The following is a 24,675-nucleotide window of genomic DNA, read 5'->3' as shown; positions in this document are numbered from 1 at the left end:
CCAAAATGTTTTTGTAGCCTACGACTGGAATTATGGATCTCCAATGATGCTTCTTTGCAGGTCTACGGAAAGAAGGGTGTTATTAGTAAGCGTATGGCTGCAGAGAGAGAGAGGCGTTGGCTTCAATTGAAGTGAATGGGAGATGGATCGAATACTCGTCGGGTGGAAGTGTAATGTACAAAAAAGAATCCATACAGGTATAAAAGAAACAACCTCATGGATTGGAAAAAAACAATTGCCAGTGAACATAATCCATTTAGCAATTACACTCCCCTCAACATGTATAGGCAAAACCACTTGGTGTTGTAGCGTATTATGTTGTTTTTAGAAGCCAGGATTGCACAAGCCTACTAGGAGCCAAAACCAAAAATGTGATGACATCAGTATTCCCAACAAATCAAACCCAAGTGACAGAATGGTATGATATTACCCAAGAGGACATCCTGGATATGTCCTGGGGATTTTTACAGAAATTGCAATTTACAACAGCTCTTGATTACATACTTTAATAATATAAATAACATATTATGGGGTTTTTCTAAATAGTACCAACATGTTTTGTTAGCTTAGATCATTTCCAGGGGTGTAAAGCAATACTATGTTATAGTGCTCCCATTCTGCCTTTCACTCTGCTGCCCACCTACATTGAGAACACTTGATCTTTGTTAGTTTGTTTCGAGATGGAAGAAGCAGAAACACCACCTTCAACACCTTCAACTTTCAAGTGATCGTGGCGGTGAGGGTGAGGAAGGAGACCACCCCTGGCCCTACTTAGAGTCCATGTTTTCATTTGTCGAAGTGAAAGACAATTCATATAGAATGAAGTGCCTACTCTGCCTCCCGAAAGATTGCGAAATAATGGCCTTCAAAAATTCACCGTTGAATTTGAAGAAACATATCAAGGTAAGTTACAAATATAATACACAAATGGCACACCAGCTTGAGCTATCAGTAAGCGCTAGCTAGCTAACTAGCTACCCGCGGTTCATGACAGCTGCTACAGCCAAAGGAATTGTGAGTGTCCTTTAGGCTAAACATTTGAAATAATATAAACAATATGATTTGATCTGACTTTTGACTGCTTTCTTTAATAACTACATAACACAATACTTGTACTTTTACTTTCAGTACTTGAGTAGTACATTTTAAAATAAACTACTTGCAATACTTAAATACAAACATTTTTGAATACTTTAGTACTCTCACTTAAGTGTGGTGCTTAAAGAACACTTCAACTTCTACTCAAGTCACGTTTTTGCGTTAGGGGCCAGTTCTCATTAATATTCAATGAGCTAAGCTGCTTGAATCTGATTGGCTAACAGCTAGCCAATGAGAGCCTGGCTATCAGCATCCTTTACCCAGCCCAACTGGGCGAGCTCATGAATAGTAATGAGCTCAGGCAACATGATGTCAGACTGACCAGCTTTTGTAATTGGCCTGATTTCTCTGCTTATTTCTTTTCAGTGGCTAGAGCTGACAGAGGAGGTAGCCGTTCATTTTCACATTCACAACATAACACAAACCCATATGGACCTAACAGATTTCAAAAAATGCAAGTAAAAATGGTTTTGTGTGGCAGGGCACCTTTAAGGCTACATTAGCTGCTACTAGCATAACACCCACATTCTCTGATCGAACTGCTACTGTGGGTAATGTAAGCACCAGGTTTTTACTAGAAAGAAGAATGCAGAAAAACAAAATGACAATATCTTTGGTTCTGCTGATCAATTTAGTTTTTGCCAGTCACAGATGCTGCTGCAGCAGTCGAAGTTGAACAGAGTGGATACACTCCGATCAGGATCTCCACACCCAGCCTGGTGCTACTGGCCTTTAACACTAGTTTACAACCGAGTAACAAGAGGCCATGCAAGGCTGTAATCCACACAGTAATCTGCAACATCAACAACATATCTTTAGTAACAAGGAGTGCTATTTTACTCTGTTTTTTACTCTATTTGACAGTATTAAAACATCAACAGCTAATCCTTTAAACTGAGATTAGCAGCACAGTTTTGCAGTCATAAACCCATCACACTAAACTAGTTTATCTCTTACTCTCACAAACAAAAAGAAATGCACACAACAATATCTTTTTCTTTACCTAGCTTTGTGTTTTTCTCTCTTAAACTCCAAGAAAATGTATTGTATAGATCCTCAAACAACAAACTAAATACAAGCTAATGTCCATCTTTAGATGTCCATGGTTCTGTTTCATGCTGGCTAACATGCCAGTGACTCTAGTAATTGTAGAAGAAGAAAAGATTCCCAAAAGAAAAAGCATCTCTGCCTTAACACGTCAAGGTGGTGTGCACCAGACTTTTGTTCTCATTCCATTTAGCAGAAGCGTAGCCCTGTACACTGTAGCACAATGGAGCCAACCATACCTAAAAACATCCTGTCAGCGCTAATTCAAATGTCAAATATATTCTGAAATGTATGTAACAGACTCATTTATGTCAAACTAAATCAATTATAAAATCTGTCTACTGACCAAAGGTCAAAGGTCAGGTGCCCCTTCAAGGGGTACCAGACAGACAGCACTGTAGGAACACCAGTACAGGAAAACGGCAGGTGCATAGCCCAAGCCCGCAGCAATATATATATATATACATATGTATATATTTTGTTTTTCTTCTGCCCTGCCGAATACAGTAGTGAGTAAAGCAGTAAAAAAAACGGTGAGATTTAAATTTGTGGTTAACAAAAATGGGAAAGAAAGTATGGAATTAATTTATGGGCTCCTTAATGGGGCACCTTGATGAGTCTGGGCTCTGGGTCCTCTGTCCATATGTGTGATAAAATATAATGTAATACTGTATGCATGTATTCTGTAATTACCAACAGTAACTGCTGTTTAGCAAAAGTGACATAGCTCGTTTTGGGATAACAGGTAGTTACAGTCATTTAGTCAAGATAGAGGTAAAGTTCTCCTCCTGGTTTTACTGTAAAAACATGAGTCCATAATGTCCACACTTTTCAGATGAAAAACAAGACATTTATTTTTAGTATGAATTTCCCAGTCAATGTTTTTTTTTTTTTATTTACTAATGTTTGTATTTATTGATCCTCTTTGACCTTGTTTGCATTGGTCAAAACTACAAGGTACAATTTGACAATCTTTCAATGCAAAAGCTACAGTACACTCCACTGAAGCATGTGTTCTAAACATTATGCCTTGTTCTTTGCAGCACGATGAAATCAAACCACCTCCATCCAGCTCTGGAGCGAGCACAAACCAGCCAGTCCTTTTGTTTTGGCCTCCCTCCCTGTGTGGAGAAAGTCAAACCCCCTCAGCAGGAGCTTGGTATGTATTCCTGTTGACATACACACACACACTCACACACCCTCTGCTGCAGAGGAATGTGTCCTATTTTTGGGCCCCTAAAGTCAGCCAGACTTCCAGGCTCGTTCTAATGCGCGATACACTTGACCATTGTGTTTTTTGGTTGTTCTCTTTTGGGGCAATGCTGTGTGTTTTGATCTGCGGCAACAGCCTCATTCATTTATTTGCAATGAGCAGTTGTTCTCAGCAGTGCTTGGGTCAGGCTCATGTTGTTTGTTCTGCCAAATACAGCTGGACTTTGAATTTGTGGTTTTTCAGTCAGTGATGCGCCCTGCTGTGCCTCTGATTGGCTGACCTGATATTCTTACCCTAACCTTAACCAATCTCACTCCTCATGCCTTAAACCTAACTAGTCTCACATTGCCGGTCCTATCTCCACAGCGCTGTGGAGTAAGGTCTGGCTACAAGACTGATACATTCTAGGATAGGAGAAAAGAAACACTCTGGGTTTATTGGCATTTCTTTGAAGAAATCACAATCGTCTTGGGCGGCGCTAGGTTCCGGACGGAGCGACGGTGGCTCTGCTAAATAGTCTCAGTAAGGAACTTGTTTTGGTGGAACATTAGCACCCCGCAAAAGAAAATGCCACAAAAAAACCCAAATGAAGTTAACTGTTTACACAATACAGTAATGTGAGCAATTTAAATTAGCTGATACATGGTTAAACCTCATTAGCTTTACCAGTGTATCACCGTGTTGTACTTGGTCCACAGCAATCCCACCAATCGGTTCCAAAACGTCCCAGTTAGAGAGGAAATGCCCGAAACATATTCTTTGTAAATCCTTACAATCATTCCCTGAAATAACCAGGGATCGCCTCATTGCACAATACACATTTTCTTCAAAACTTGCCATTTTCAGCATGTAGCTTGCTAGCTCAAAGTTTATTGTTGTTTCCCGTAGCGAAGCGTTATAAGAACGGCGGCGCAGAGAGAGCAAAAGGTGAGGGTCGAAGCCTGACATCTCACTCGCCGGATGTCAGGCTTTAACCTTCCGTTGATCAAGACCAAAACCTAACCAGCTGATCAACCAACCAGAGGCGGGTCATGCCTTCGCCCGTCCCTCCGGACCATCCATTCTAGCATCAACCTTTGGATAGAGTCGTAGCTAGCTGCTTCCACCTGTTTCAAGTCCTTGTGCTAAGCTAAGCTAGCCTGCTGCTCGTGGTAAGAAAGCGAGTAGGCATATTTCTCAAAATGTCGAACTTGTCCTTTAGGTGTAATTTTTAAATGCATGCTTCTACATGTAATATAACATGTCTGTTCCTAGATTCTACAGGACAACACATCAGTCATCTCTGTACTGCTTTGTTGAACGCTGTCCAGTGCTGTCAGACATGGCTGTGTGTAATAATGTGACAACCCTTCAGACTACTCTGCTTATTTGACCTCATTTGCTTGTCTGAGAGTTACTTGCTGGTCCGAGAGAGATAGAAAATGTGTTCTGACAGTTAACCAATGCAACTGTTTCTCTTGGTTATTGATCATTACTCATGACTCGGTGGTCCTACATACTAATCTTTCTCTGCCTTGAGCCAGCACATGCTGTCAAGGGAATATCATCGGGTGTTTTGGACTGCGTGCCACATTATGTAATGACCACAGCTTCTATGCAAAGGTAGGAGGACGGCTTGGATGTCATTTGTTTATGTGCAACTGCTAGAACAAAGACAACAACAGCACTAATTCTCTCTTTCTATGAAGCCTACTCGTTTACTTGTTGTACCTCCGCACACCGTATACATCTAGGTTTCATATTACTCACTGCTTCTTGTTCCCCGTTCTTCCCGCCCCCGCAGTCCACCCCGCTCCATTTACGCTGTCTCTACTTTGAATGCTTATTCCAATAAGGGCTTTATGTATTGTCACAACATGATTAATGCAGTTTTTGCAAAAGGCAATTATTGCCAGTAGAAGGGCAAAGCCACACACGAGGTAATCACAACAGACCAGTGCACGAGCTGCAGCCCCCGCTCTGCCACTTGCCCTCATCCAGACAGAGAGCGCCGCGAAATAGATTTGTAAAAAGGTCATTGGAATAAATTGCCTCTTAGGTACAGTAAAATGTGTTTCTATGTGTCCTCCGGCGACTCAAACTGCCTCTCACAAGTCATTGAGCTGTATGAGTGGCATATTCATTAGACAGTCTGTGTATGATATTTATGATCAATATGAAGATTACAGGTGTTTTCACATTTGTCTCTGCAATGGGAACTTCTTCAGTACATCAGTCGGGATATATTTTATTATTCTATTCTGTAACAACACAACAGTGAAAGTTGCTTGGCGGTAGTTAGCTGGTGTGTCGACTTGGGTTTTATGATATTTACATAGGATATTTGTGGAAAACAGGAGGCTGAAATCCTGCTTAATTTAATGTTATAGGATGCTACTTAAAAAAAGAAATGTTTTTTAATAATTCTGAAAAAAGAAACAACTACAACTCAAAAAATCAATGCCTGATGCCCAAATCCTACGGCATGTTCACATTATATGTTGTCTGGATCAACGGCAGATCATTTACCTGATTATCGGCCTAATATCCGGCGCTGCCTGCCTCTATGACGTGACGTTAAACAGCCAATCAGCTGCATTATTAGATCTCGGTAAAGCATGCTGCTCGCTGACGCTGATGAGATTTACTCCTTAGGGTATTGAAATTGGGTATTAAATGACGACAACATTTTCGATACTTTAGAGGCAATTCGGTCGGTGCCTAAAAAGTGTTGAATTCGGTACCCAGCCCTACAAAACACTCTAAAAAAGCCATTACTGAGCTCACTTAAACAAGTGGCTCTGCGAAATAAAATATTTAGACACTAAACCTCCACTGCTGACACATGATTCAACCCCTAATAATGTAGCATATATTTAACCCAATTAAAAAGATTTGGAATTGAAAAATGTACGTGCATTCCAGCCATCACATCAACAGAGGACAAAAATCACAATATGAGCCTTTATCCGTCTAACCACAGTCTTCACTTCCTTGTTGAGTATCCAACAATAGAGGGGGGGCCTCCTCTCTTCTTCCCTTTCCCTCCTCCTGCTATCCTCAGTAAGGAGGGGCGTCCCACCTGCTGCTCCAGGTAGTAGAAACAGGAGCATATGTTGTTTTATTAGTCGGTGTTTGTGTGTGTGCGACCACGTGCGTTCATGCATGGGTGCTGGAGGTGCTGTTTCTCCCCTAATGTCTGTTTGCATGGGAGGGGGAGGGCCGGCTCTCAGATTCCTGGTTCTCTTGGTGTGAGCTGTGTTGTGCTCCAGTGGTTCCATTTGGCCAACAACACCCCCACCCCATCCCCACACACCAACCCCTAACCCCCATTAGACAACCTTTACAAGCCCTGCCTGCCAAGATCAGGTCTGATCCTATTAACTTTCCTTATCTAACTAAAATGGATGGAGTCTCTTTCGGTCTGTCCTGCGAATTTCTCAGCAACCGTTCAAGCTCTTGAGATCGACGCAACCTATTTATTAGTAGTGTGTTATGTACACGCTGTGTAGTGTATTCAGAGGGGACCCCTATTAACTGTTAGACCACCGAACGACATGTAGTAAAGCTTGCACTTCATCACACGCTTCATTACATTCAAGATCAGATGCAAAAAGAGAGACCGGAGACGTCAAATTGTAGCAAATTCAAACATTTCAAGCATCAGCAAGGCAACTTTCGGAAATTCTAGAACTTCCAGAAATAGCCTGGACCAAAATAGCTAGCTGCTAAATGACGACTGGATTTTCTTCGGTTTCGTCGTGTGGGTTCATTTTTGGAAAGGACCTGTTGAGCGTGATCACATCCCTACTGGCGCTTGTATTTTCACTTAAATCGAGAAAAATAACACTGATACATTGATAAGTGCCTGTGGCTCTGTTGACATGCCTTCACTGCTTCCGTCTGATTCTTTTGGATGACCGTTCAAATCTATTCTAGGACACAACTCATATTTGATACCAATAGGAACTGACAGCAAGGTCCAACAGACCTTGTTTAAAAAAAAAAGTCGTTGGTTACAAGTATTGACTGATTTAAAGTGTTAGCCCACATACCAATCATACAACTGTCTGTCTGTCTTTCCATCATTAGGGCCCGAGTGTCGACAGCGGCGAAGGACCTATTGAAACTGAAGGAATTATTATTACGCTTTATTATTACGCGCAATGACTTGCCTTTTTGAGGGACTTAACATACTCAAAAACTCACCAAAATTGGCGTTCGCATCAGGCCTGGTGAAAATTTTATATTTTAATGGTTTTGTAAATAGTTGTTCAAAAATGGCTCGCTAGCGCCCCCTACAGACATTAAAGAATTGAGCCCATGCACGTACACTTACAAAATCTGGTATACAAATGTATTGTATCAAGAAGTACAAAAAACGTCATTGGAACCATACCCTTAACGCAACAGGAAGTCCGCCATTTTCGAAAGTTTGAAATTAGTGCGTATTTGCCCATTTCCACGTGTCGTACTTAACAAACTCCTCCTAGAGATTTCGTCTGATCGACTTCAAATTTGGTATGTACCATCTTAAGACCTTAAAAATGAAAAGTTATTAACAGAAAAACTTTTCATCATGAGGGCCTAGGCTTGGCGGGGCGGCCATTTTGTGCGTTTCACCATTGAAACAGGAAGTGGCTGTAACTTGAGTGTTCATTGTCCGATTGGCTCAAAACTTTTCAGGATTCATACGAGTCTAACCTTGAAAACATTTACAGGCCGATATTTACTTAAAGTCATAGCCATGGTCATAGTGGCAACAGGAAGTAGGCCTAAAAGTCAAGGTGCTATACTTTACACCTTGACTTGACTTTACAAACTACTTGGAGAGATTTTATCCTATCGACTTCAAATTAGTTTTGTCCCATCTCAAGACCTCAACAATGATCAGTTTTTAAAAGCTTGAGTTTTCGTCCAACGGTGTGGGCGTGCCATGGCAGCCATTTTGAGCATTTATCGATGAATGAAGAAGCGACCCCTGCTGGCAACAGGTAATCAGCCTTATATGACAAACATCATCCGATTTACATGAAACTTATAATGTGCGGTCCACATGTGATACTGAGCCGCCCCCTATAATTTAACCACGCCCATTTACTCAGACCACGCCCCCTTTATGAATTCCCCCTGTGTTTAAGCCACGCCCCCTTCCATAACTAGTCACACGTTTATCGTAGACTCTTGAGTGAGGTATCATTGAACTCAGCAGAGAGTTGCTTTTTCATTCATGATGGTTTTCCCCGCCCCCTAAATTTGGTACAACATTTGCAATACACCATCTCAAACGGCGATATATGGAATATTTGGAAAATAAAGGTCGGGATATTACAGGGAAAATAAACTCAGAATATATTGAATAAAAAAAAAAATAAGTTGGAATATTTGCACACCTGTGTCCGACGGTTGCGCAAATGCACAGCCGCGTGGAACAGCGTCCGCCAGTAACCCTGATGTGCAAGGAGGTGTGAGGGCCAGCCAACGCTGCTTGCAGCTTTAACTGGATTTGGTACACTTCCGTGCTGATGCAGGCTCAGCAAAAGTGCCAAAGTGTGAAATACTTTCAAATACAAGTAGCTTGCCTCTGGATGCTTTTGCACTCCACATTCTTGTAGACCAGACCGGAATTGACAAATGTGACTATGCAGATAATAAAAAATATAAAGTGTAAGTGTATAAACTGGTCCAGTTAGTTTTAAGCTTGGTGACTCATGCTGTTTTTCCACTGCATGGTACGGCTAGACAGGACTCGCTTTTTTGGGGGGTTTTCTATTGACAAAAGTTTTTGATAGTAACCAGTACTCATTTTGGTACCACCTCAGTCGAGGTTCCGAGCGAGCTGAGCCGATACTAGAAGGTGGAGTTAAAATACTGCAGGCCACTGATTGGTCAGAGGAAAATGTCACTAATGCGACACAGGACATCATAAATCCGCCATTTTTTAAATAGCCAAGCTACCGTCAATAGAAACTGCAGTTGATTGAATTCACTCAACCCAGAAACACTGGTGGATTTCTGAGGACTATGGTTAACTGCTCCTCAGATCTCTGCAGGGTAAATCCAGACAGCTAGCTAGACTATCTGTCCAATCGGAGTTTTCTGTTGCACGACTAAAACTACTTTTGAACGTACACATGTTCCACCAAAACAAGTTACTTCCAGAGGCTATTTTGCAGAGGCCAAAAAAAGCAAGTCGTTTTTCTCTCTGCTATTCTGTTTACTCCCCCTGGATTTTTAAATATATACAGTGCTCAGCATAAGTGAATACACCCATGCTAAAGTTTACTAAAAAGAGGAATACAAAATCATCTACTGGAATGCCTTAATTAAAAAATGAGGAAAAATCCAACCTTTAAGGATACCAATTTTCTTTGTGAATGAATTATATATCGTAAATAAATAAATGTTCTTCCTAATAACTGGTTTGATTTGCATTGAGAGATGATCTTATGGAAAGTACCCCATGCCAATCTCTGGTATGGTGAAGGGTGAAGGGTATGTGATGATGTGGGGGGGGGGGGTATTTTAATTCCAAAGGCCAAGGGAACTTTATCAGGATGCATAGTATCCTAGATCCATGAAATAACTGGCCTTTACAAATAAACATAGGGGTGTACTGACTTATGCCCCCTGTATTTTAAGGAAGAACATTTATTTATTTACAATACATTATTCATTCACAAAGAAAGTTGGTGTCCTTAAAGGTTGGATTTTTCCTCATTTCTTTTAATTAAGGCATTAAGATCAAAAGATGATTTTTTTATTCCTCTTTTTAGTCAACTTTAGCATGGGTGAATTCACTTATGCTGAGCACTGTATTCATATTCAGTTAGCAAACAAACTAGCTGTTTTGGGGTAGTTAATACACTGACAGAAAAGTTAATGGGGCAACACAGCTACGACAGCCTCATCCATTTTGAACTCTCTAGCTCTTCATCCACTTAATGGTCAGCACTGTCAAGATGGCATGTGATTGGTGACAGTACGGATTTTAGTGTCTGAGATCGAAAAAAGGAATGCAGTTTACTGCAATTTACTTTACCTTTTTTTTTTTTTTAGCAAATCCACAAATCAGTGCAATTCCACTGGAATTAATTGAATTTGCCGTAAAAAAATGTATCATTTTAAAAGCTGGTGTGATCAGGCCTTAACACAACAGGGAAAACAGGAAGTGGGTTTTTGGCAGTTTCAGTGTAAATACAGACTGAATTACTTGCTCAGATGGGATTTTTTTTTTTACAGTGTTAATAATAGTGGCACAATGTGTCTGTTTATCTCAAGACTGTCTGTTCATACTGAGTTGTGTTAATGCCCTATGAGTCACTGCTGCATGGTCTCCTCTGTTGAAATACGTTTCCAAGAGAATGGCGATGACGCTGTTAGAAGACAGACATAATGTACGACGTCTGTCTAATAAATGTTGGTTATGCTTGTGTCTGACTCATTCATATGACACTACTGTCACAGGTTAACCTCCTGTGTCGTCATTGTTCACAGAGACTCCAGTCTGCAATTGTAGTTTCATACTGCAAAACCATAGAATTGCACAGAATGACGTTACATAAGCAAATACAGTCTAAGGCTTTTGCTTTCTCTCGTCGCCTACAGCGTGATTTATGGTTGTGCGCAGGCTCCACGCAGAGCTTTCGCCGTAGCCTACGTAAGGCCTGAAGTTTGGTGTGTGCGTCAATCTCTTTAAGAGAATAGCAGGGCCAGCATGTGTGTGTGTGTTTGGGGAGTGTGTGGTAGAGCGAGTGAGAGAGTGATGGTGATTATCTTCAGAGTGAGTAGTGACTCTAGAGTCTCTAGTGAGAGAAACAAAGTGTCTCCCTGTTCTTTCTGACCACGGTGAGAAATCTGGAGCAGGAGAAGTTAACCCTCTCCTTGATTTCATGTTGTTGATGGAGAAGGAGAACCAGGAAATGAGTCGGGGGAAATGCAACACTACCAAGCCACGGCCGACCGATGTGTAGTTACATTTTTCGTGAGGTGCACAACAGTCTATGGCGTAGGGTCTGGCGTAGGGTCCGTGTCTCTGTGTAGCCACGGTGTAGATTTAACGCAGAAGAATCAATCACGCTTAACTCTGCACTCTCTCGCTCTTTCTCTTGTCTTTTTTTTTAAGATAAATCTTGTAGTTGGTTACATGTTTACATGTCAGTAACATTCAATTCAAATTCCCTTCCCTAATGAAAACAATTAGATAATGGACAGAAAGGCTGAGGTGTGTGAAGGGCTGAGAACAACTCTGTAACAAAATACATCAAATACATTAGATACAGGAGAAATCTGTATGTGCTTCTTTTATTGGGGTTTATCTTGTTTCCAATGTAGCACATACACAAACCCAGCATAAAACATATGTATTTTACCATTGATTTGCCAATAATAAAGAATGAAAAGCTAATAAAAAACAAAGTTGATTCTTTCTTCACAGTTGTAGTCCAGCTTATAAAGCAGCTCTGTCCACCTTAGGAATTTTCTTTATATTCGACGAAGAGGAGAGGGGCTCCATGTAGATAACGTTTCTTTCCGTTATCAACGGTGACCAAAATACGCACTTTTGCAGCTTTGTGCAGGTTGTGGAAGTCCCAGATACGTCGGTTAACCGAACACTGTCGTCTCTGGGTTCATTAAATCATCCAGAGGCGCACACAGCTCGGTGAATTTCACGGCCCACAGACAGCTACAATATTTATTTCCTCTATCTATTGAGTGCGTTGGTGAAAAATTCACTTCATGTTCAGTGTGGACAAAGCATTAGGTGGTGCGTGGCAGTGCACACGTAAGATGTATGACACTGCATGGAAAAGAAAACTGATTAACCTATTATGCAATTAATCTTTTTTAGCTTTTGCCTTTTTTTGATCAAAGTGCAGGGGATGCAGTTTTCCAGATCCAGCAAGTCAATAAAGCTCAGCACAGACACTTCTGCTGCCAGAATCACTCCTTACAGGCTCAGCGCAGTCACTTCCTTTGATGAACGTCCCTCCCTGTGTGGACGATAAATCAATGTAGATGGTATACGGAAGATCTCTTCTTCTTTTATCTAGTTTAACTTTCACCTCTAGTAGCTGTTAAATTTTTTAAAATGCCAACACAATTACTGCTAGAAGCACTGTTTTACTCGCAGATTACTATATGATGTAAGAAATTTCTACATGTATTAAAATGTAATTTCCAGTGATTAATGAGCCATTGCTCTGGTGTTATGGCCTGCAATTTAAAGGTCCCAAATGATGTGAATATTAAGGTTCATACTTGTATTTGGGGTTTCTACTAGAACACTAGTTTACACACTTTAATGTTCAAACACATTACACACAACACATTATTTTCCTCATGCTGTCTGTCTGAATATATCTGTATTCCCCCTTTGTCTGAAATGCTCTGTTTTAGCGCCTGTCTCTTTAAGCCCCTCCTTCCTAAAAAGCCCAGTCTGCTCTGATTGGTCAGCGTTTTAGGATCTTCTGCATCTGTGCTCCATGAGTCCCTGCACCGTCATTGCAGCCGGGTAATGACTATACAACATTGCAGCGGAACTTCCTACCTATATATAGTATAGTTGTGACATCACAACTGTACGGAAGTCCTAATGGCTCGTTTAAAGGCACAGTTTCTGACTACGTGATGTGTGCGTTTCTCTGTGGATTCAGCATTTTAATACTTTCATAGTATATATAGCACCTGCTTTATAATAAAAAAAGAAAAATCTAACTTTTTACAAACCCTAACCCCATAACCCTAACCTTTAAAACTTAAAATCCAACCGGGCTTTAACTTTTATTGGCACCTTTAAATGAGCTTGGTCTGGAGCTTCAGTTACAAAAGTCCATAGCTCAGCATACATGTCAACCTGGCAAAGTTTTGGCAAAGTAATAAGACTCACTTTGCTTGTTGTTGCCTAAGACTAGTTGTGAACTTAGTGCCGAGAGCACAGGGTCCAGTTTGCTATTCTTAGCACTCTTGGAATGCTGTTTCTCCGCCCTGTTATTTAGATTGCGCTCTCATCACTTTGGTCATGTTAGGAAACTTGTGTTTGGCCTGGTTGCTCTTAGCCAGGATAACAACCAGCCCCCGAGGCCTGTGACGTGCTGTTGAACTGTTGTGGAGAAGAAGAGTCACGATAAGGTGAATAACAAGCTGCCGGGTGGTTACTTTTTAAAGGAAGTCCCTGGATATTATTAAGACTACATGTAATTCATTGTGTCCTCTTTAAACTTTAAACATTTGCTCACGAAAAGGTCCAGTTTTTTTTAGGATATAATTGATATAATTTCCTAAATTCTGCTAAATAGTAAATATTCGTATAGTATAATTTGAATATGGCCTGACACTACAGAACAAAACAACTTACATAATACTTGTAAGTTCTTGAAACAACACTCGTCAACAACCTTTTTGAATCAACTCAAATTCTCCGATAGAGAAGGCCATTTCATTTGCATTTCAATAGTTTTATTTAAAACAGCTGGCAGTGGCACATTTACATGTTAACATCAACATGTTATCTATTGCGTGTCTTGATAAGCTATCCATAGTCAGACAAGGTTCTTGGCTTTGGGAACTTAGCAAAATAGTCTTTACAGCAAGTGAAACCATTGGTCCTTAAAGGGAATACAGTCAACAGTGTCTCATTCACTTCTGTAATATTTAGTGTATATATTTATATTTAGCTATGTCTCAAATCCATAAATTTCAGCATGCACTCTTTGATTTTGAGTGTGCTGTTGATGTACACTGTTCTCCCTCAATTCAATGCCCAAGGAAAAGGAGAAACTGCTCACAGCCATAAAAAATTTAAAATCAATTATTGATGGTGGTGAAGCAGTTCCAGGAAAACCAAGTGTAATAAACATTTTGCTGTCTCTGTGTTAACTATAACTGACAGCACCATAAAGTTGTGCTTTGATTTGGTTTGCACTGTGCAGGTGAGTATGTTGATTTACTGTATACTCCCTGCAAAGAAACAGTATACTTTATAAGTTACTATATTTTCCATGATACAGAGAGGTGTTTCTGCTATTTAGCCTAACCTCATTGATATAAATGGGGTAGACTAAATAATAGAAACACCTTTTGCTATAGCATAATACAATTCACACCACTAAAAAAACATTTATGCATGACATGACCATTGTGCGAAGCACTGCTACTCTCTGCTACTTGGGCGGCGTGATTTGCTCGCAGCACCTGAGAAGTCCCGTGGTGAGGAGCAGAGACTAACAAAAGTGCTTTTCAGGTGTTGCGCTAATCACTCCGCCCAAGTAGCAGTGCTTCGCCTTCTGAGAATATAGTCCCCAGTATGTATACGGTTAGGAGATGGCTGTGTCTCATGTGACCTTGTTATTTGTACACGCTGTGACTATACAAATCACAACATGGAAATAGGAACATGTTGGCGTTATTTTGTCACTTATTGGGAGCAGTAGGCTAAGTGGAGCCGGTTACCACCAGGATCTGTGCTAAACTAGGCTAGCGGTGGTTGCGTCAGACAGAGTTACGACACGCACGGAGATGAGAAGGGTATGTATGGACTTATCTAACTCTGGGGGATACGGTGAATAAGACAAAGTCCCAATAAGTCAGCGTGTTCCTTTAAGGTCTTTTCAGACCATACGTGAATAAATCACACCCATCCCAGAATGCTGTGTGGACTTGCCAGACCCTCCTCCACAGGGCTGTGGAGGAAGGTCTGGCAATGTTAAAATATTTATATATTAATTAGCATTTCTTGGTAATATAGCCCACTTCAAATGTATTGTTTATGCATTTCATTACATACGACATACATTACAAAAATCAGTTTGCACATAAATGTATAATTAGTTAATATGGTAAATTTGGTTAATAAAAACTGTATGCATCATCATCAAATTGTACGATATAATATAGCATATATGCTAAAACAAAACCAACTGAAACTATATCAGAAATAATACCAAGGCAGGTCCATAATGTATAGCTCCAATGATGGAGTACATTGTGTCAAATCAACATAAACTGTGTATGACTGGAAACTTAAATGTCTTCCTTAATCTATAATCTATCCACAGACAGCGCTGTGGAGTAAGGTCTGGCGACACCACACATACATTCTGGGATAGGAGAAAAAAAAAAAACTTTAGGGTCTTTGCATTTTTTTTTTTAAATCAATCCCAATGGTCCTGGGAGGCGCTAAGCTCCGGACGCAGCGACGAGGCTCTGCTAAATAGTCTCGGAAAGGAACTTGTTAGTGAAACATTTGCACCCCACAAAAGAAAACGCTGCATTAAATGTTAAATGTTAACTGGTCACACAATACAGTAACGTGAGCTTTTTAAATTCCCAATGATTTAAAAGTGAATTAATTTAAAAAAGGCGTTTTCTTTAGTTCCTTCCCGCCATTAGTGGCACATACAGCAGTATTCCAATCTTGTTGAGTGGCTATTTCTTGCACCTTGGGAGATGTTGTTCAATGCTCACCTTACGTTTTTACATTGTTATGAAAGAAGCACTTTCTTATGCAATTGTGAATTTTTTGTTCACCCAAAATAGCTTCTTCCTCTTCGCAATTCTATAAGTGAAAACCCTTCTCTGCTGTTAGAGCTCAGTCTGGACCAAAGTGATGGACCAACCGACCTACCAACATTGCCAACCCGAGAGCACCGCCCCAACAGTGGCTAAATAACTATTCAGTCAATTAAGTCATAAAACAATATCAGGGTCACACTATGCAGGTGTGGCTTGCCCTTATATCCTGTCCTGTGTGCAGTACTGTTCAAGATTTATTTACCCACGTACAATCTTTTATTATTTATATAAAAAAAACAGTTTGAAATGCAAACTAAACTGTTGATGTGAACTGAGTTGTAAATTGAGTTGCATCTTGCAGCTCAACAGTGGCACCTTTTCAAGGCCGAGGGAAATGTGGTAGTGTACGCTACGTAGTGTACTCAAGTATATCATTTGAGAATGATTCCTGTTAAGTGTAACCAGTGACTTTAGTCAGAGTCTACATGTTCTCAGGTCGCACAGAATGTCCTCATAGTCGGCCGGTTGAGTCAGATTGTTTTCCTTGTTCCTTCTCTTCCTCCTCCTCCTCTTCCAAAACACTGGCTGCCTGGAGTTCTTGGTATCCAGCAGAGTGATCACATGTCTCCCAGGCTTGAGGAAATCACACAACACAGAGCAAGATGGGCTGAACAAAGGAAAGAGGCTGATAGTGAGAGAGGTGGTAAGAGGGGGGCAGGGTGGCACAGAGCACGTGTTTGAAGTAGCCCTGCTCATACCCATCCAGATGAGCGAGAGCACGTGGACGGGGGAGGAGGGAGCACAGGGGAAGACTGAAGGGAGGGGAGGGGAGGGGAGGGAGGCTGTCCGAGGGGAAAACAGGCACCTCTGCAACAGCAGCACTACACCCATGTGACAGCTCCATTGTTGTTGCAAATAACTTCACGTTCATGGTGAATGATAAGTAATGGCGTCTGTTAGAAAAGCAGAGGCCAGTATTTTCTGTCATTATAACTGAGATCTGGCTCATAGTAACAGTTTTTTTGGTTCATTTAATTTTTGGTCTCATTTATATAGTTTTGTCCATTATTCCTATCTGTAATAACAACACTGTATGTAGTTAATTGCTGAGATACAAGTGACACCGTTTGGATGAAACCACCAGGTTAGCTCAACTTATTAAGAAGAGACAACAACAAGTTAAACTGTAAAGTTATTACCCAAACTGTCCATTGTAGACATCCATAGCAGTTTATGGATTTACTTCCCAGGTTCAGCTTTGACCTGCTGCAGGGCCGTAGCCACGATTTTCGAGATACAGAGGTCAAATCTAAATCCCCCCAATGCAGCCCCCTAAACACCAAAAATATAGTCACTAAAAATGCTGTTTCAAAGCTGTTTCTACTCCACCAGGAGTAGAATACCTTTTATTGGTCTTAAAGTAGCTACATTTGAATATATCTAGTCTAAAACTAATGCTAACACCACCAAATTTACAGAAGAAATACAGAGGACATGACCCAAATGTCAGAACCCATTGGCTCTGATGACGATTTAGCTTCTGGGGGCAACGGCCAATATTTCTTGGGTTCCGGTGTTGCCAGCGGATATCCGGGCTGACTTCCTCTTCCATAAGGTTGTTGTTGATACTTTTTTTAAGTGTTTAAGGTCCAGACAACGTTCTGTCAGCCAATAGCCAATGGGTTCCGAGATTGCTTTTCGGTCATTACAGACTGTTTACCTATGTATGCAACCAAAGCCCGCTCAAACTGGATTGGTCAATACTACTTGGGCTACAAATGAAAATCCGAACGCTTAGTAGTAGTTTTGCGCTGTGCAACCCTGTAGTTGCCATTTTCTGATCCCCTAGTGGCTTTTCTATTAGCATTTGTTTTTGTGACATATGGACAAAGTACTGGGATTGTTCACAAATTTAAAAATCACTTTAATTAAAGAAAACTTAAAGTAGTACTTTTTATATACTGTGGTGCCATTTTATTTGTTTTTAATCCATTGTTTTCCGTTCTTGTTCCTAATGTGATGTAACAGGTTTGACAGCTGACTATGCAGCCCGGCGCCCTACAGTAACACAGTAAGATGAAGTGAAACTTGAATTGAAAATCATATTAGAGTAGCATTCTGGACCAATTTCCCCTCTAAGCTGATAGTTGTGCAACCTCAGTTTAACCAGTTGTCACACTGACAAATGTTCGATCATTTATATGAGCGAGTGTAGAATTTGGATGGCAGCAAATGATATTAGATGCTGGGACTCTGCCAAAGCTTAGGGCTGAGGGAATGAACAGCTCCGTGATAAATCAACATCACTGTAACCTTGTTGGGAATTCACTGTATGTTTTTTATTCATGCAGAGGCTCCAGTGTGTTCGGCACAGAGCCATGCTGACACATTACATGCTGCCGGAGCACACCTGCTGGGTTTTGGTCTCCTTCTCCCTTTCCTCCTCCTCCTCCTCCTCCTACTGCCTCCACTCCTCCTCGGCTCCCCTCCCCCCTCTATCTAAAACCCAACCCGGTTTCCTGGCAATGTGGTGAGTGAGCCGTTGGGCTGCGTCTTTGTTTGCGTTCCCTCGGCTTCCTCTTTTTTACTGTGTGCTTCAGCAGAGCACAGATAGTTTGAGCGGTGCTCCCCTCCCCCCACCCCCTGCCGGTATCCACGCCTCAGCATGGTGCTACATGCCAAGCGTCCTGAGACGCTCCCTGACTCACAGTTCAATCCAGTGACTTTTATTGGCGTGACTGTTTATCACAAACACTGTGGCCAAAGCACGTAGCATGTCACTTTATGCATTCAAACCAAAATGAGGTGGTGAGTTGTTTAGGATTGATAGATAAATAATGAATTATCCTTCCAGATTCATAACATACTACCATCATTAGTATAGTTTGAGAGCATGGATTCTATTACTTTGTGTTGGTGTCTGCATGTTTAGACAACATTTAAACTGACATTCTTTAAATTCTCTCTTCCTGGTTGGATTTTCTAGGCTTTTAAATGCCTGTTGTTGGATCAGATGGTGCTGTGTCTGGTGGGAGTAATTTTGTTGTGCCAAATTTTGGACCTTTTTTCCATTTTTTCTTCAAAACATAACAAAGCAATCCCTGACATTGCACCTGAGAGAAAATTAGAAGATAAAATCAATACAAATACATTAATAACCATTAAACTAAATTAAGCCAAACAAATTACATTTTATTTGTTCCAAATTTTGATTTGAATAAATGAACAAAACCCCCCCCAAAAAACTCGTAAACTAATGGACAGGGATTGTATTTCAAGGAGCCGCCCCAGCATGCATTGGGTGACAGGTAGGGAAATACCTGATCTATTCCACCTGTGGGAAATTTTCAGTCTCCATTTAACTTGACCTGTATGTGTTTGTATCGTGAGAGGAAATGGGAGCGCCCAAAGGAAACCTACACAAACACAGAGAGAATATGCAAACTACATCAGAAAGCCACCTGCGTCGCTGATCCCCATGTCAGAACAACACAATTAAAGAGTGGACACATTATATAATCTGCTTCCTACTGGCAAGGTTTGTGGAGATTGGCTCATTAATCACAGAAACATAAAGTCCACATTCAGCCATTAGAATATGCATATGCTATATTGAGGGATGATAGGTAACTAGCATTAACCAAAGACAATTGACATTTTTACATCTTATGGTATGACAATTTCACTTGCTGCCACTTTTGTTTTTATGTTGGAAATGGTTTAACTAAAGGTGTGGCAGTTGAAGCAGTAACTTACATTACCAGATTACATATTAATTGTGGTTCTGTGAGCACAGCTGCAGCCCTCCATATGCCTCTGGGTGCTCAACATTCTTCAGAGCACGAACATTCATATATGTACAGGTTTCTGCCAAAAATAACCATCTTAAGCTAAAACAACACGTATTTACTATACACAGTGCCTGAAATGGTCTGGTACTCACCAGTACTGAGTACTGCCACTTACCTGTAATTGTTATGAACAGTATTATTAATAGGCTAATATTTATACCAAAATAGGTTATATATCATGATTTATTGGGGGGGAAAAAACAAGCAATTCTATGTAAAAACAGACACCCCCATATCGGCTGAATAGAATGATCCTTTGTTTCATAACCACATGTGCCGAACACAGACTCATATATTATGCGCTTATATGCATATTCGCTTTCTTGCAGAGAATTAGATCAGAATATCAAAATAAATATGAAGCTACAGCTAGCAGCGTTAGGGGACCTCAGCCCTTTGTTCCCTCAGCCCTAAACCTAGATGATCAGTATTACTGCAGAAATCAATACAAGGTCACATATCCAAAACATAAAATACGACGAAATGAGGGAACACAGGGCCTAATTGGGGAGGGGGGGGGGATTCCTTGAGCGAACATAGGGCTGTGGGGAACATAGGGATGACCCAGGTGTTAGCTTAGCTTGTACAGTTTCTAGAGTCTTGTTCCCCTGTAAAAATATGACATGTCATTTTATACTTTGTTTTTCTGTACTGAAAAAGTACATTAGGCACGACATGTTAATTAGTTAGCTGTAGAGGTGCTGGCAGATTCTGTTACCTTTAGACAGAACCCGCCTAGCTCTTTCCCCCTGTATCCAGCGTTTGTGCTAAGCTAAGCTAACTGGCTTCTGACAGTGGCTTCATATTTACTGTACAGACACGAGAGTTGTGTCTTCTCATCTAACTCTCGGCAAGATTGAAAATAAATTGGCATGATAGCAAAACTAGGGAAATAAGGCCTGTGTTGACGTTTGCATGATGAATTATTTTTTCAACACACGACAAGTATCTGTATATGAGTGGATAGAAAAGAGTGGCCAGTGTTTCAGGGATATGATAACCATGTTGTTGGAACATTCAGATCCTTAGTGATGTCAAAAAAATGTATTGGTAGTGTAAGTAACAAAAGAAAAGTTATGTTTTCATGGTCTCCTAATTTTTTCATAAATATGTTATGAGTTGAGAACTGCAGTTCCTCTCATGCTTTAAGAGACAGTAAACACAGTTAGTCTACATCCACGACATTCCACTTCCTGGATTGCTCCGTTACCGTCGAAAATTCCGCCGGATTTCACTCTTTTCAGCTGGATGTCCGTTACGTTCCGTTTTCTTTGTGTTGGAATTTTAAACTCCGGTGGATTTATGAGGACTATGGAGCAGTTGCTCCTCAGATCTCTGCAGGGTAAATCCAGACAGCTAGCTAGACTATCTGTCCAATCTGAGTTTTCTGTTGCACGACTAAAACTACTTTTGAACGTACACATGTTCCACCAAAACAAGTTCCTTCCCGAGGCTATTTAGCAGAGGCACCGCAGCTTTTAGAATCTGAATACTGCAATAGCTGATAGAAGTTCCTGTTTGCACTGTAACCGTGGATGTACAGACAACAACCACTGGGTTACTCTTGACCCTGAAGAAAACTATCTTAAGGTCTTTTCAGACCATACGCAAGTAACTCGTGTGAATAAATCACATATTACCATCATCGGCATTCATTCTAGGGACAAATGACTGCAGTTTTCACAGGTATTAATCAGCTCCAGCTCCGATCCAAATTAGTCGGCATCGAGTTTAAAATAGAGACTGAATAAGAAACAAATTTTAAAAAATGAGTAACCACTGTAACATTGTCACGCGCCTCCATGCTGTGTTCTACTATTTAGTTCCTGTTTTCTGGCACGTTTTTGACATTGAACTTGACATACCAGAAAAAAAATAACTTGGGTAAGGAATCTAACGTGGGTTTACCCGGGTTTAAAAAACCTGCTTATATGCACAAATTTTGGTGGGGAAGGGGTATAACAGTCCTCTTGGACATTCTTGTTTTCACACCACGCCTCAAACACATCAACAGTGTTGAGAAAATTCCCCTTGCGCTCCTTTGCTGTCTTTGTTCCACACTTAGTGTGTGAATGAATCATCCTGAAGGGCTTATTTTCATGACGCTGTTGCTGCTCTTGTTTTCACCGGGGTGATAATGATGAGGAACAGGAGTTATTAATACACACATTTCCTTTGGGGGCTCAGTCTCACACAGTCAAAACGGAAGTTGACAGTGCTCTGGGAGTTTTTCCACAAGCTGCCCACTATTACTTTGGTTGCTTTGTTTTTGCTCAATTACAGTAGATGATGCATGGTTGTAATGGTTGGGATCACTAGGTGTTTAGAGTCTAGCCTTGTTATTTTAAATTCATTTCAACAAAATACAAATCATGAATGTCAGATGGGTGTTGTATTCTGAGGCCTAAGTGAGTCCAAATTGAATCTCGTGGCTTTTATGATTATAAACAAGAGCAAAGATCACACAGCAAGTGCTGAAATCCAATTTAAACCTAACAATCACATCAGGGAGTGTTCAGGAACACAGTTCCCTCTAAACTGACTAACAGACACTACATCTAATAGTACACAATTTAATAGACAGTAATGTGTTATCCCCAGACATTATGATTTGGAAAAGTTGTCAGATTAAAGAGGCAGAGTTTGACTGTTTGCTGAATAAAGTCCCCTTTTTTTATTTATTCTTATTACAGTGACTGATGAGGAAACATCCCAGAGTAAACACGTCCATTTGGCTGAAGGATCCCTGCTGTTGTTCTTCTAAACAACCCCACCTCCTCCCTCCTGTCTCCTATTTTCCAGTGCATTGTGGGATGACAAATAAACAGGTCCAGGCGGAGGAGGAGTCCAATGTTCAGCCTCCACACCAGGCATCTGTGGCTGTTTTCTCAAAGCCAGCTGAAGCACCAGAGCTGACTCACTGTGACTGCGAATCAGCCCGCACACACAACAAGAGGACATGTCATTCAGAACACATCTGTGTGTCCAAGCAACGTACCTCACAACAATACATCCATATACAGTACTGTACACACTTAAAGACAATATGTCATTGTTTGATCTCTGGCTGTAGGAACAGATAGTTCCCTAACAAAAGCAAGAAATAGGGAATATAAATAAAAATAGATTAACTGTAGACATAATAATGTTGTCCAGAGTCACAGCACTACTATCTGTGTTAATGAAAAATAACCACAACATGAATTTTTTTTTAAAATGACATAGTTGAAGTAAGCAATGAGTGAGGATAGACATTTTAACAATACTAAGAACAGACAAACAGCAAATTTTAAAGTCCTTAACACCTATTTGACTGTTATTATCCGGCCTAAACAATGAAGTTAAAAGATCCGTCAATCTGTACGTACCATATATGAAAAATGGACGTAGCATTGGTGAAGTCGTCCATTCATTTGTGGACTGCCGTTTTGAAGCCAGGAGTTGGCATTTTGGCCGTCACCATCTTGGTATTTTGGAGCCAGAAGTGACCATATTTGCACAAAAGGGCAGAGCTGGGGAGGATGATGGTGTATGGTTTCAATGGCACTGTGCTAAGCTAAACGCTAAAGAGGGAAAGTTGCCGATTTTCAACTCTTCTGAAATTGTGGTGGAATTTCTAGCTTACGGACTCATGCTATGTATGCCTTGCTTGTCTGTCAAAGCACTTTGCAAACTTTGTTTTTAAAGGTGCTTTAGAAATAAAGGTATTATTATGTAAGTTGAGATAGAGGTACCACAGGTGTCATTCAGGTCGGTGTCCAACATAACCTCATAACCTTTCACAGCCGAGGAGTACTTCAACTTTGTGTGTCCATAGATTCAGGGAATCTAGGCAGCTGCGTGATAAGGAAATGTTTTATTTCAGGACTGTCTCCTTTTGGAGGTCACTGGGCCTGCCACAGAGATATAGGCTGGACTAGGCTTTAGCATCTGGGTTTCAGGCGCCTGCAATATCTTTGTTTATATTGATGATTCAGCTAAACGTAACGCCTCCAGCATGAGTTTAAATACTCCTTCAGGAAGACAGGAACAGTAACAGCACAGTAACACATTGTGGTTAAACTTTACTGTCTACCTTAATTGTGTCCTCAATTAAGAATTTATTAAATGCTCCTGTGTGATTCATTAAAGTCTCCAGAACTTTCTTTACATATGTGAAATGAGTTGTGCTGCTACTGAGTTTTTCCGTTACATCACCAGCAGAGTTTTACAGGTGGGTAAACGAAGACCTCTGGTACCGGTGCCGTTCATCAGCATGTACTCCAGTACACAGAGCTGGTTAAGAATCGGCAGACTTTCTCTTAAACCAGCTAGTGCTAGCCAGCTAGCTTGGTTGGCAGAACGCTGAACAAGACTTTTTTTTATGCAACCAAAGGGTTCCAATTAACTTTGATGAATTCTTAATCTATCATGACTGACAGGTCAGCGTGTAGCCACGCCCCCTAAAGCATAATCTGCTTTATCGTCTATTAAAAAAACAAACAAAATGAACATCATGCTGTGTTGAAGAAGACATGAAACTAGCGATTGAGGCCATAATTTCACCTATTGAGGTGATAAATAAAGGCAGAAGTAATGTAATTTCCCCATAGACTATGGAAACAGACTTCTTTTTGAAGCCAGTGGAGTCACCCCCTGCTGGAAATTAGATAGAATGCAGGTTTAAGGAGCTTCCGTATTGGCTTCTCTTTACAGAGTTGCCACTTGGCACGTACGCTTCTTTGTGTCAATTTGCACTGTCCTGGGGCGAATTAGCTCGTAATTGAGTCTTTCCTTTGTCTTTGTATGCACTCTTACCAACTTAACTTAAATTGGCTTTGTGTTCTATCTGAACCATAGACTGTATACAAATAGTGGACCCAGACACTGTGACGTCACCCACTTGTTTGTTGGCTACTGTTTTGAAGCCAGAGAATCTCCAAAGTTGACCAAACATGAATCTTGTATTAAAGTTCATGGCAGTATATTCAATAG

The 24,675-nt window shown here is 40.7% G+C and overlaps 1 long non-coding RNA gene across 1 annotated transcript; it reads left to right on the top strand.

The window, feature by feature from the left end:
* On the top strand, positions 1-23,820 carry LOC120570856. The gene is made up of 3 exons (XR_005641150.1): positions 1-903; positions 3,189-3,304; positions 22,395-23,820. It is a non-coding gene; the product is annotated as an uncharacterized LOC120570856 (long non-coding RNA).
* Positions 23,821-24,675: the final 855 nt, after the last annotated feature.

This window comes from Perca fluviatilis, chromosome 13, assembly GCF_010015445.1.
Source record: "Perca fluviatilis chromosome 13, GENO_Pfluv_1.0, whole genome shotgun sequence".
Classification (NCBI taxonomy): Eukaryota; Metazoa; Chordata; class Actinopteri; order Perciformes; family Percidae; genus Perca; species Perca fluviatilis.
This window is presented reverse-complemented; position numbering and strand designations above follow the sequence as displayed.